The sequence below is a fragment of the Jaculus jaculus genome, chromosome 18, assembly GCF_020740685.1.
Source record: "Jaculus jaculus isolate mJacJac1 chromosome 18, mJacJac1.mat.Y.cur, whole genome shotgun sequence".
NCBI classification, from domain to species: domain Eukaryota; kingdom Metazoa; phylum Chordata; class Mammalia; order Rodentia; family Dipodidae; genus Jaculus; species Jaculus jaculus.
Genome location: NC_059119.1, coordinates 45217413 through 45228805, shown reverse-complemented (window position 1 = coordinate 45228805; position 11393 = coordinate 45217413). Strand labels below are relative to the sequence as shown.

Here is an 11393-nt window from a genome sequence, read left to right as displayed (position 1 = left end):
TTATTTTTAACTCTTCATTTCCTATTTACATTTCATACCTCTAGGTCTCCTTTTCCCACCTAAAGGGTTCTAGAGGGTGAAGGGGGCCTTGGATTTCTGAGCGCTCAGGTGCTGAAGTCTCCTACAGCTTTCCCAGGCCCCTTGCTACTTAAGCCAGGGTGGGCAATATGGGAACTGGGAGAGAATCTACTGCCAAGCCTTGCTGTGTAGGAATGAGCTTAACATGCACACAGCCACTTATTTGTATAGATACATCCCTTCCGAACGAATGAATTAATGAGTGGATAAACAGGAAGACTAAAAAGTCTAGCTTGATTTCCCTAAACCACCGAGCAACTTCCTTAAAAGTGTGCATCTAATGAATGAGATACTTGTCTTGAAAAGTCAACAGTTATCCAAATCAAGTACATCTGGTTTACTGACGATAGTATCCTTACTTCAAAAAAAAAAAAAAAAAAAAAAAAGGAGGGCTGGGCTGGAGAGATGGCTCAGTGGTTATAATGCTTGCCTGCAAAGCCTAATGATCTTCGTTCGATTACCCCAGTGCCCACATAAAGCCAGATGCACAAAGTGACACATGCATCTGGAGTTTATATGTGGTGGCTGGAGACCCTGGCGTGCCCATTCTCTCTCTCTCTCTCTCTCCTTGTGATAAATAATTTTTTAAAAGGTTCATTGTTTAAAAGAACTTGCTTGCAGAGCCTAACTGCCCAGGGTTCAATTCCCCAATACTCATATAAAGCCAGACACACAAGGTGGCGCCTGGGTCTGGAGTGCATTTGCATTGACAAGAGCCCCCTTTTTTTTCCACTCCCCTCTCTCTATCAAATAAATAAATGAAACCCATTAAAAAAATAATAAATAAAGGAGTATATTAAATACATTTTAACAAAATGCAGTATACATGCTAAGTAATGATACTTCGACTTGTAAAAATAAAATAAATTACAATTAAAATCGTCCATGCACTGGACATAATGAGCTCGATGTAATGACTCATCAGGTTGAAAACTTCTCTGACTGGATTTCCAATGTGATTACAGTGGGTCATAAAAGTGGATGAGAGAAACTAGTTTCTCAAGTCAAGGTTACCGTCTACCAGAATCCATGACACTTCGCAGCAAGGCGGTAATCAGCCAGGAAGAAATAAACACTGCTGTTGACTCATTTAGTCCATGCACTCTGCACTAATTACAGCGCCTCAGTTTCCCCATTTCAGAAAACGAAGTTGTCACCTGCCCGCCGCTCTGTTGTGTTTGGAAAGTCCAGGGAGATAATAAGTGTATGGGGTACTTTGAAAATATAGAATGCATCATGAATGCTAAATAATAATAACAATAATAATGGGGAGACTTTAATGACAGGGGTCCCTTAATAATAATACTCATCTCCTATAATAACATCACCAACCAGTAGGAACAAGACAGAGTGCGTCTCTGCCTTCTTAATCATTACTTTGTCTCATGGGAAATTGGTGGGGGATTTGGGATTTGGCGCCTCCCAGGGGTTTGGGAGGCAGCGCTCTTCCCTCCCTCCATCTCCCCCTCCCACGGTTTGCCAATCCCATCACCCATCACCTGTGGGCCCTCTGGCAGGCATGTGTTTGCCTTTAGGAAGACGAGTCGTGCAATTGGGAGAGGCGTGGGGCAGGGAAATCACAATTCAATCCCTCAATCCCCCCCCCCCCAAATATATATATGTGTATATATAGTTTTAAAGTTCCAGTTTCTGCTGGACGTGGTGATGCACGACTTTCATCCCAGCACTCGGGAGGCAGAGGTAGGAGGATCGCCGTGAGTTCGAGGCCACCCTGAGACTCCATAGTGAATTCCAGGTCGGCCTGGGCCAGAGTGAGACCCTCCGTTGAAAAGCTAAATAAAAATAAATAAATTCAAGTTCCTAGCTGAGTGGGAAGGTTTGGGAACCAAAGAAAGGGGTGGGTGGGCTCCCTGCTGGGGCGGTGGGCCGGTGTGACCCCCACTCCCGCCACTAGATGGCGACAATCCAAGCTGGAAACGCCTGCGGGGCGGCCCCGCGGGGAAAGGACTTCTTGCAGCCGCACAAAGACAGAGGGTCTGCGGGGCGTCGCGGTCTCACGGGCGGGGCAATCGTGACCGAGGCTGCCCCCGAGAGGTGGGCAGCTTCCTTCTCACTCTGTGGCCTTCCTCTTCCAGGGGCTGAAATCCGTGCATGGTGTGTGAGTGTGTGTGGGAGTATGTGGTGGTGGTGATGGGGGGGGGGGGAAGGATTTCGTGCAAAATCACACCGGGAGAAATTCCAGATTGCACCCCAGTGTGCTATCCAGGGGCCGGCCCGAGGCTTCGCGGGCGCTGGCATCCCCAGGATAACGGCCGGGGCGGGGGACGGGGGGAGGGAGTGGATGTTCCCGAAGAACCCCATCAGCTTCATTCCACCCCCCCCCACACACACACCCACACCCGCCTTTGGGGTTCGGGAGCTTGGACCCATCCGGAGCTGGGGGTTCAGACAGCAGACACCCCGCCGTGCGCTCCATCCCCTAGTCCCCCACAACCTTGGGGTTTGGGAGCTTGGACCCATCCGGAGCTGGGGGTGCAGGCAGCAGACACCCCGCCGTGCCCTCCATCCCCCTAGACCCCCAAGCCTTTGGGGTTTGAGAGCTTGGACCCATCCGGAGCTGGGGGTGCAGGCAGCAGACACCCCGCCGTGCCCTCCATCCCCCTAGACCCCCAAGCCTTTGGGGTTTGGGAGCTTGGACCCATCCGGAGCTGGGGGTGCACGCAACAGACATCCCGCCGTGCCCTCCATCCCCCTAGACCCCCAAGCCTTTGGGGTTTGGGAGCTTGGACCCATCCGGAGCTGGGGTGCAGGCAACAGACACCCCGCCGTGCCCTCCATACCCCTAGACCCCCAAGCCTTTGGGGTTCGGGAGCTTGGACCCATCCGGAGCTGGGGGTGCACGCAGCAGACACCCCGCCGTGCCCTCCATACCCCTAGACCCCCAAGCCTTTGGGGTTCGGGAGCTTGGACCCATCTGGAGCTGGGGGTGCACGCAGCAGACACCCCGCCGTGCCCTCCATCCCCCTAGACCCCCAAGCCTTTGGGGTTCGGGAGCTTGGACCCATCCGGAGCTGGGGGTGCAGGCATCAGCCGTTCCACCGCGCCCTCCCCCTCTGCACCCCAGGAGCCTGGGAAAAGTCCGGAGCTGTGTGCGTGGCTTGTGGGGGGGGGGGGGAGCGGTGAGGCGGAGGCTCGCTTTGGGTTCTTTTGTTTGCTTTTGAAAGTAAGGAACCGCCACACCCTCGGCTGTTTGTGGCCCGAGAGCCAATTTACTTTGACACGGAGCGATTAGGAAACTCTCAGGATTCCCATCGGGGTTCCTAGAGTGGTTGTAGGACCCCCCCCCGGGGGGGGGGGCTGCAGAGACTGGGCGCCACCCCTTCCCTGACCAGTCAGCCTGGCCACCATTGTCCAGCCTTGGGCCTGACTGGCAGCTCTGGACATGTGGTCAGTGCTGGGGAGCAGGGGAGAGAAGGCCAGGGCACTGACACACACTGCCCCCCCGCCCACCTCGACCACTTATGTGGGGTATGGGCCAGGAGAAGATTGGCCAGATAAGCCTCAAACACCATGATCATCTCCATTTTACAGACAAGGGGACCAAGGTTTCGCGATGCTGGGCGATTTGCGCAGCCCTTACATAGCTGCGGTTCCAATCCTGGTCTCATTTCTCCAAACCCGTAGGCTGTTCTGCTCCCTAGGACACTTCCACCGCCCCACAGTGAGGCAAACTGGTTGAAGTATCAGGAAATAACTGATGCTAGATGTGACCTTAGACGCCGACCCAGACAGCGAAAGTTTGGATTCGCCTCGCTCGCCTTTCTGTGTCGATGACTGCAGACCAGGGCTCGTCTCATTGCCTTCTGTTCTTCCTGCAACAAATGTTAATTATGTGCATTTTATGAGACTAGAAGTTCCCAGGTGACTAGGAGACCACACTTACTAGATTGCAGCTGTGCCCAGTCACTTAACGTACCCTCTACCCACGCTCATATCGCGAGCCCTTCACTTCGAGCTTTTGTCCCGTCCTCCAGTATCTCTATAGCCAGTGTTGTGCTGGGAAATGCTTAAAAGGAAAGAAACAAAACTACTTTTTTTTTTAGTTTTTTTTTTGTTTGTTTTAATTTTTATTTATTTAAGAGAGAGAGAGAAAAAGAGAGAATGGGCGCGCCAGGGCCTCCAGCCACTGCAAAACGAACTCCAGACGCATGCGCCCCCCTTTTGCAACTGGCTTACGTGGATCCTGGGGAATCGAACCTGGGTCCTTTGGCTTTGCAGGCAAATGCCTTAACCGCTAAGCCATCTCTCCAGCCCGAAACCTAAAAAAAAAAAAAAAAAAAAACTTTAAAAATATATTTTTTTAATTTACTTATTTGCAAGCAGGGAGAGAGAGAGAGAGAGAGAGGCAAGAGAGAGTATGGGCATGTCAGAGCCACTACCTGCTGCAAATGAACTCCAGATGCATGTACCACTTTGTGCATCCAGCTTTATGTGGGTACTGGGGAACTGAACTCAGGTCGTTAGATTTTGCAGGAAAACACCTTTAAGTGCTGAGCCACCTTTCCAGCTCCCAGATATCCAATTTTTTTTTCTTTTTTTTTTTGAGGTAGGGTCTCACTCTAGCTCAGGCTGACCTGGAATTCACTATATAGTCTCAGGGTGGCCTCGAACTCATGGCTATCCTCCTACCTCTGCCTCCCAAATGCTGGAATTAAAGGTGTGCGCCACCACACCCTGCTCAGATATCCAATTTTTTGAAAAAAAATAGTTACTTATTTATTTGAGAGAAACAACGAATATGAATGAATATGCTGGGGTCTCCTGCCACCAACATAAAACAGATGCATACGCTACTTACTAGAGAACCAGCTCCGGGTCATCAAGCTTTTTTTTTTTTTTCCTGCCTCTAGCCCAGGCTGACCTGGAATTCACTATGTAGTCTCTGGGTGGCCTTTAACTCATGGCAATCCTCCTACCTCTGCCTTCCGAGTGCTGGGATTAAAGGCGTGTGCTACCAGGCCCAGCAACAATCAAGCTTTTTTTTTGTTTTTAAATATTTTTTGTTTATTTTATTTGTTTATTTGGGAGCTAGAGAGAGAGAGAGAGAGAGAATGGATGCGCCAGGGCCTCCAGCCACTGCAAACGAACTCCAGACGCGTGCGCCCCCTCGTGCATCTGGCTAACGTGGGACCTGGGGAACCGAGCCTCGAACCGGGGTCCTTAGGCTTCACAGGCAAGCGCTTAACCGCTAAGCCATCTCTCCAGCCCAAGAAACCTAATTTATAATGCTTCATAATACCCATCACTCACTGTAGACCCCTTTCAACTACCACCATATTCTCTCTCCACTTTGCCAGCAGTTTATGAGCGAATCCAGGACGCAAACGCCTGCAGCCGATCCCCCCCAGGAAAATGTACTGAAATACCCGCTTCAGCTCCTGTGTTCACTATTGCGCCCTGACTAAATAACACGGAAGCTTTCCAACAATCTTTTTTTTTTTTTTTTTGGCTATAAAATGGAATTACCACCATTTCTTCCAGCTTGACAGGCTTGTTGGGATGGTATGATGTCATGTAAATAAAATACTCTGAAAACGACTTGAAAATCAAGGGCTAGGGCTATAACATAGTTGTAACATAGTTGGAAGAGCTGGACAATGGAAGTAGGCAGAGCATTTTAATGATGGCTCACGGAGGTGTCCAGGGATACTTGCAACTCAGGATGACCTCAGATCAGGGGTGGAACCCGTGACTCAGAACGGGAGAAGCAGTCATGTCCGTGACTGGGTTATGATATCACAGTGAGTATGTAAATATCTTGTTCTTTAAGCCTTTTGAGGCTAAATATTGTGCAAGCCAACAAATCACAACAGACCCAAGTGGCACCGCCTTCGCGTGTGGCATCCAGAGAGCCCCACCCAGTGTGCACAGGGCATGGTGAATTTTTGCACATTCCACTGCCATGTACAGAGAAAACTTTACTTTTCCATAAGTGACTTACTTCTCCCCCTTCTAGGTCCCACGGAGAAAAAAAAATAGTCTGTAAATTTGCAAATTACTAGGATTTCCATTTCTGCCATTTAAATCACCCATTTTTGAATGACCCAAAGTTTGCATAAATGCTTAGTCCCTCCGTTTCCTGTTTCTGCTTTTACCTAGAAGACCTGCGGGGTGTGTGGGAATAGGTATACTACCCTGGCAGAGGAAAAAGGCTTTGTGCCCTCTGCACCACACATCTCCTTTCTTGTCTTCAGCCTGGCGCCTGAACTAAGGTTTTGTTTTGTTTTCCGAGGTAGGATCTCACTCTAGCTCTGGAATTCACTCTGTCATCTCAGGCTGGCCTCAAACTCATGGTGATCCATCCTCCTACCTCTGCCTCCCAAGTGCTGGGATTAGAGGCGTGCGCCACCACGCCTGGCTGACATGAATCTTTGATTTTAACGAAGTGAACAAAGTAAGGAGGCAAGGAGAAGGAAAAGAAGGAGAAAAAGAAAAGAGGAGAAGAAGGAAGAAGAGGAAAAGAGAAGAGAATAAAGGAGAAGAGAAGGGAAAATGGGAGAGGAGAGCTTCATTCTGAACACAGATTTTTTAAAAAATATTTATTTTATTTTTGGAGGAAGAGAGAGAGAATTGGCACACCAGGGCCACAGCCACTGCAATCAAACTGCAGACACTTGCGCCACCTAGTGGGCAAGTGCGACCTTGCGCTTGCCTCACATTTGTGTGTCTGGCTTATGTGGGATCTGGAGTCAAACATGGGTCCTTAGGCTTTGCAGGCAAGCGCCCCAACTGCTAAGCCATTTCTCCAGCCCTGGACACAGATTTTTTAAACAACATTTTATTTGAGATATATATCTCATATATATGGAGAGAGTTGGGGGGGAGAGAGAGAGAATGGGTGCAAGGGACCTCTAATTTCCATAAAGAACAAATTCCATTCCCATGCACCACTTTGTGCCTCTGGCTTACGTGGGTGCTGAGGAACTGAACCAGGGCCCTTAGGCTTTTTTTGCAGGCAAGTGCCTAAACTGCTGAGCCACCTTGGCCAGCCCTGAACACAGATTTTGACAGGCCCTCACCTATTTCTCTCATCTTATTGCAGCTTGGGAACTTCTGGGGTCTCAGTGCCATACCCAGGTTGTCAGGAGCCTGGCATGCTGCCCCCGCTCCTGCCTCATCTGAGGTCACATGACCACTGTCCCTCACTGGTGGGTAGAATTGAAGCTAAAACAGGAAAAGCCACCAAATCCAATTAACTTAGGGGCCCCATTGCCTAAATGGGTGGTTCTCCAACTTCCTCCCCTAAGAGCTGATGTGGGAAGGGGGCGGGGCTAGATCCTGATTGACATCTGACTGACTCTGGATCTACCTTTGCATTCCTTTCCCACACTGCTGCCTCTTCAGAAGAAGCCATCCTTACCATCGCTTCCGTTTTCCTAGAAGCAGCAGGCTGAATGGATGGAGCACCCCTCCCCACCCCCGTGGAAGAATGCTTGTCTGTTGTACAACTGGGAACTATGGATTACAGAGAAAGCGTCCCCTCAAAATACTGTCAATCAGGCCCGGCGTGGTGGCGCATCGCCTTTAATCCCAGCACTTGGGAGGCAGAGGTAGGAGAATCACCATGAGTTCAAGTCCACCCTGAGACTACATAGTGAATTCCAAGTCAGCCTGAGCTACAGTAAGTGAGACCCTACCTCAAAAAATAAAAAGAACAACAAAAAAACCCAGAACACAACAAAATGTATATTATTTGTATATGTTTACTTACCATTTAGTGGTGTTGAGGATTGAACCTAGGGCCTTAAACATTCTAGACAAAAACTCTGCCACAAGGCTATATCCTTAGCCCAAGGTTTGTTTTTTTTTTTTGTTGCTGTTCATTATTTATTTATTTATTTGAGAGCGATAGACACAGGGAGAAAGACAGATAGAGGGAGAGAGAGAGAATGGGCGCGCCAGGGCTTCCAGCCTCTGCAAACGAACTCCAGACGCGTGCGCCCCCTTGTGCATCTGGCTAACGTGGGACCTGGGGAACCGAGCCTCGAACCGGGGTCCTTAGGCTTCACAGGCAAGCGCTTAACCGCTAAGCCATCTCTCCAGCCCCCAAGGTTTTTTTTTGAGGTAGGGTCTCTCTCTAGCCCAGGCTGACCTGGAATTCACTATGGAGTCTCAGGGTGGCCTCAAACTCATGGCAATCCTCCTACCTCTGCCTCCCGAGTGCTGGGATGGAAGGCGTGAGCCACCACACTGGGCTCAGGTGTGTTTTTATATGGTTAAAAATGATAACTTAAGCTGGATATGGTCACGCACTCTATAATCCCAGCACTTGAGAGGCAGAGGCCAGAGCATCACCCACAACTGAAAACGCTGGTTGACCCAGGCCAGGGCTCCACAGGGAGACCCTTTCTCACTAGCAACAGCAATAATGACAATTAGTTCCTCTGTTTATTAGCCGCATGTAAACTTATAAAATATGATGACCTGAAAAAAAAAAAAAGTTCTACAAGCCCAGTGGAGAGCTGCGAGCTTTTCGGTTCTCTTGCTTTGGTCAATAGCATCCGGCTGACGAAGGGTTTCTTCCAAATGTGCTGGGTCCCTTCACAGGGACAAGTGAAGCATTATTCCTGGATTTGACTCTGGTTTGACTGGGCATGCTCCTCGGTGTGGGAGGCTGTTTATAAAGCAGGGTGCCCCTTTTCTGTTTCAACATGCCAGGAGTAAGATGACTCACTGGGCCCTACCTAGTCTAATGTCAGTGTTTTTTGGAACAGTAGGTGCTTCTTGTTCCTTTCTCCTGTTTGACTTATCAAACAGCCCCACGTGGTGGTGAACATCTTGTGTACCCCCTGTAAGGGAGGAAGGGCTATAGTGGTGGTAATGACTGTCTCAGCCTAACAGGAAGTACAAGGGAGAAAGAGAACCACACCCAGTCTCATTGTCATCCCAGAACACTTTTCTCTCCCGACCGCATTTGACCCCAGAATGCAAATGAGGAAGACCCAGCTAACTCCCCCTTCAATCTCTTCCTAAGACAGTATCTTCCACATTTGCCTCTTTGCTCCCAAAGCCGGAGAGTAAGTGCAGAAATCACAGTAACTAAATACCCAAGGTACTGGAGGCAAAGAAAACTGCTTAGAGGTGAAGGCACCTGCCTGTCAAGCCAAAGGACCCTGGTTCGATTCCCCAGGACCCATGTAAGCCAGAGGCACAAGGTGGCGCATATGTCTGGAGTTCGTTTGTAGCCACTGATGCCCTGGCTTGCCCATTCTCTCTCTCTCTCCCTCTCTTTCCCTCTCTGTCTCCTTCTCTCTCAAATAAATAAATAAATAGAAGTGAAATAAAAAAAAAAAACAAGACTGGGGCTGTAGAGATGGCTTAGCCAATAAGGCACTTGCCTACAAAGATAAGGACCCATGTTCAACTCTCCAGATCCCACATAAGCCAGATGTGCAAAGGTGAGGCAAGTGTAAGGTCGCACATGCCCAGTAGGTGGCGCAAGCATCTTGCGTTCAATTTCAGTGGCTGCGGCCCGGGTGTGCTAATTCTCGCTCTCTGTCTAACATAAAATAAAAATAAATTAATTAATTTAAAAACTCTATACCCAAATCACTCACATATAAAAGCCATGCTGTGTTTGAGGAACACAAACTGAGTCAGAGCTCAAGATTGTGCAGACGAAGCCAAGGTCAGATTATGAAGGATCTCCTAGCCACAGTGGTGGTGATCTGATTCCTCAAGAATAATCAGTCCCCCCGCCCCCCGTCCCCCGCAACCTTACACACACATTAGAACCTTATGCACCCCTGCCCTGTTGAATTCATATATGGCCGTGTGAACTTGTTTTGGGCTATGCGTTGGCTTGGTAGCTGGTATAAGAAAGAGGTAGGCTGGTGAGAGGAAGGGAATTGCCAATAATTATGAAAGTTGTCAATAAAAAAAAATCAATTAAAAAAAGAAAGAGGTAAGTCATAATGGATTAAGAAAGAGAAGAAAGGTCTAGACTAGACATTGTGATTTAACTGGTTCATTCCCTCAATTGTTCACCAAATAAGAGTGCATTGAGTTTTTTTTTTACTTGTATTTAATATTATTATTATTATTATTGTATTTAATATTATTCCAGGAAGCCTGGGGAATGCATGCCACTTTTTTTTGTGTGTGTTTTGGCAGTCCTAGAACTCACTCTGTAGCCCCTGGCTGGCCTCATGACAGCAATCCTCCGACCTTATCATCCCAAGTGCTGGAATTAAGAGTGTATGCTGCCATTGCCCAGACCTGGGAAATGTAAAAACAAAACCAAACAAAATTTCTTCCAAGGGGAGATCCCATGAGACAGAAAGATTGGGTGAACATACGAGAAACAGAGAACAATACCAAGTCGCCTGTGTCCAAATGCAGAGTTCACTGATGGTCCTGATGGTCGGCGCAGTGGGGATGGGACAGGCGTGGATCAGAAGAACCAGTGTGATGGATGGGAGTGTAAAATGATGCAGCTGCTATGGAAACAGTACACGGAACCCTGAAACTTAACAGAACAGAATTACCATACAATCCAGCAAGTCTACTTTTGGGTATATATCCAAAAAATTGTAATTAAAAATAGTCTTGAAGAGATAGTTATATACTTATTTTTTTTTCACTTTTAATTTTATGTATCTTAAATATATACCATGTTATATTCTATTATCCCCTCACTTCTGCTCCCATTACCCTAGACGCCCTCCTCAGTGGGGCTATGGTATTCACTGTGGGGTCACAAAGGCCTCAGTCATACCCTGTGGTGTGCGTGTGGGGGGGACCATGCCTCTGGGTATTCCTAAGCTCTCTGGGGTTCTTACAATCTTTCTGCCCACTTTTCTGCAATGTTTCCTGAGCCAGGCCTGTTGGGAGTCTGATTTTAGTGTTGAGGTCTCTGTATCCTCAGGATTTCTGCTTTGATAGGTTTTGATTGATCACCGTACCTGTCACCATCACCCTGGAGCTGGTTGTCAGATGAGCATTAAGAGCAGTATTCATGTCACCACTCCCTGTGCAACTTCTCCTGGGCCCCGGCAGAGACAGTAGAAGTGGCATGTCTAGTGGTGAGCAGTTGTCTATCTTCTTGTCTGTTTTTTTTTTTTCAAAGTAGGATTTTATTCTAGCCTAGACTGACCTGAAATTCACTCTGTAGTCTTAGGCTGGCCTCAAACTCACAGCGAGTCTCCTACCTCTGCCTCCGGAGTGCTGGGATTAAAGGCGTGCGCCACTACACCTGGCTATCTTCTTGCCTTATCAATGGATCATAATTCTCCTCCATCTTCTCTGCCATATGCAAAATGAAACAGATTCTCCGACCAAGAGTGAGAGCACGG

The 11393-nt window shown here is 48.4% G+C and overlaps 1 long non-coding RNA gene across 1 annotated transcript; it reads left to right on the top strand.

The window, feature by feature from the left end:
• Window positions 1-2094: 2094 nt before the first annotated feature.
• On the top strand, window positions 2095-10658 carry LOC123455845. Its single transcript, XR_006634161.1, has 3 exons — window positions 2095-2193; window positions 7480-7649; window positions 10441-10658. It is a non-coding gene; the product is annotated as an uncharacterized LOC123455845 (long non-coding RNA).
• Window positions 10659-11393: the final 735 nt, after the last annotated feature.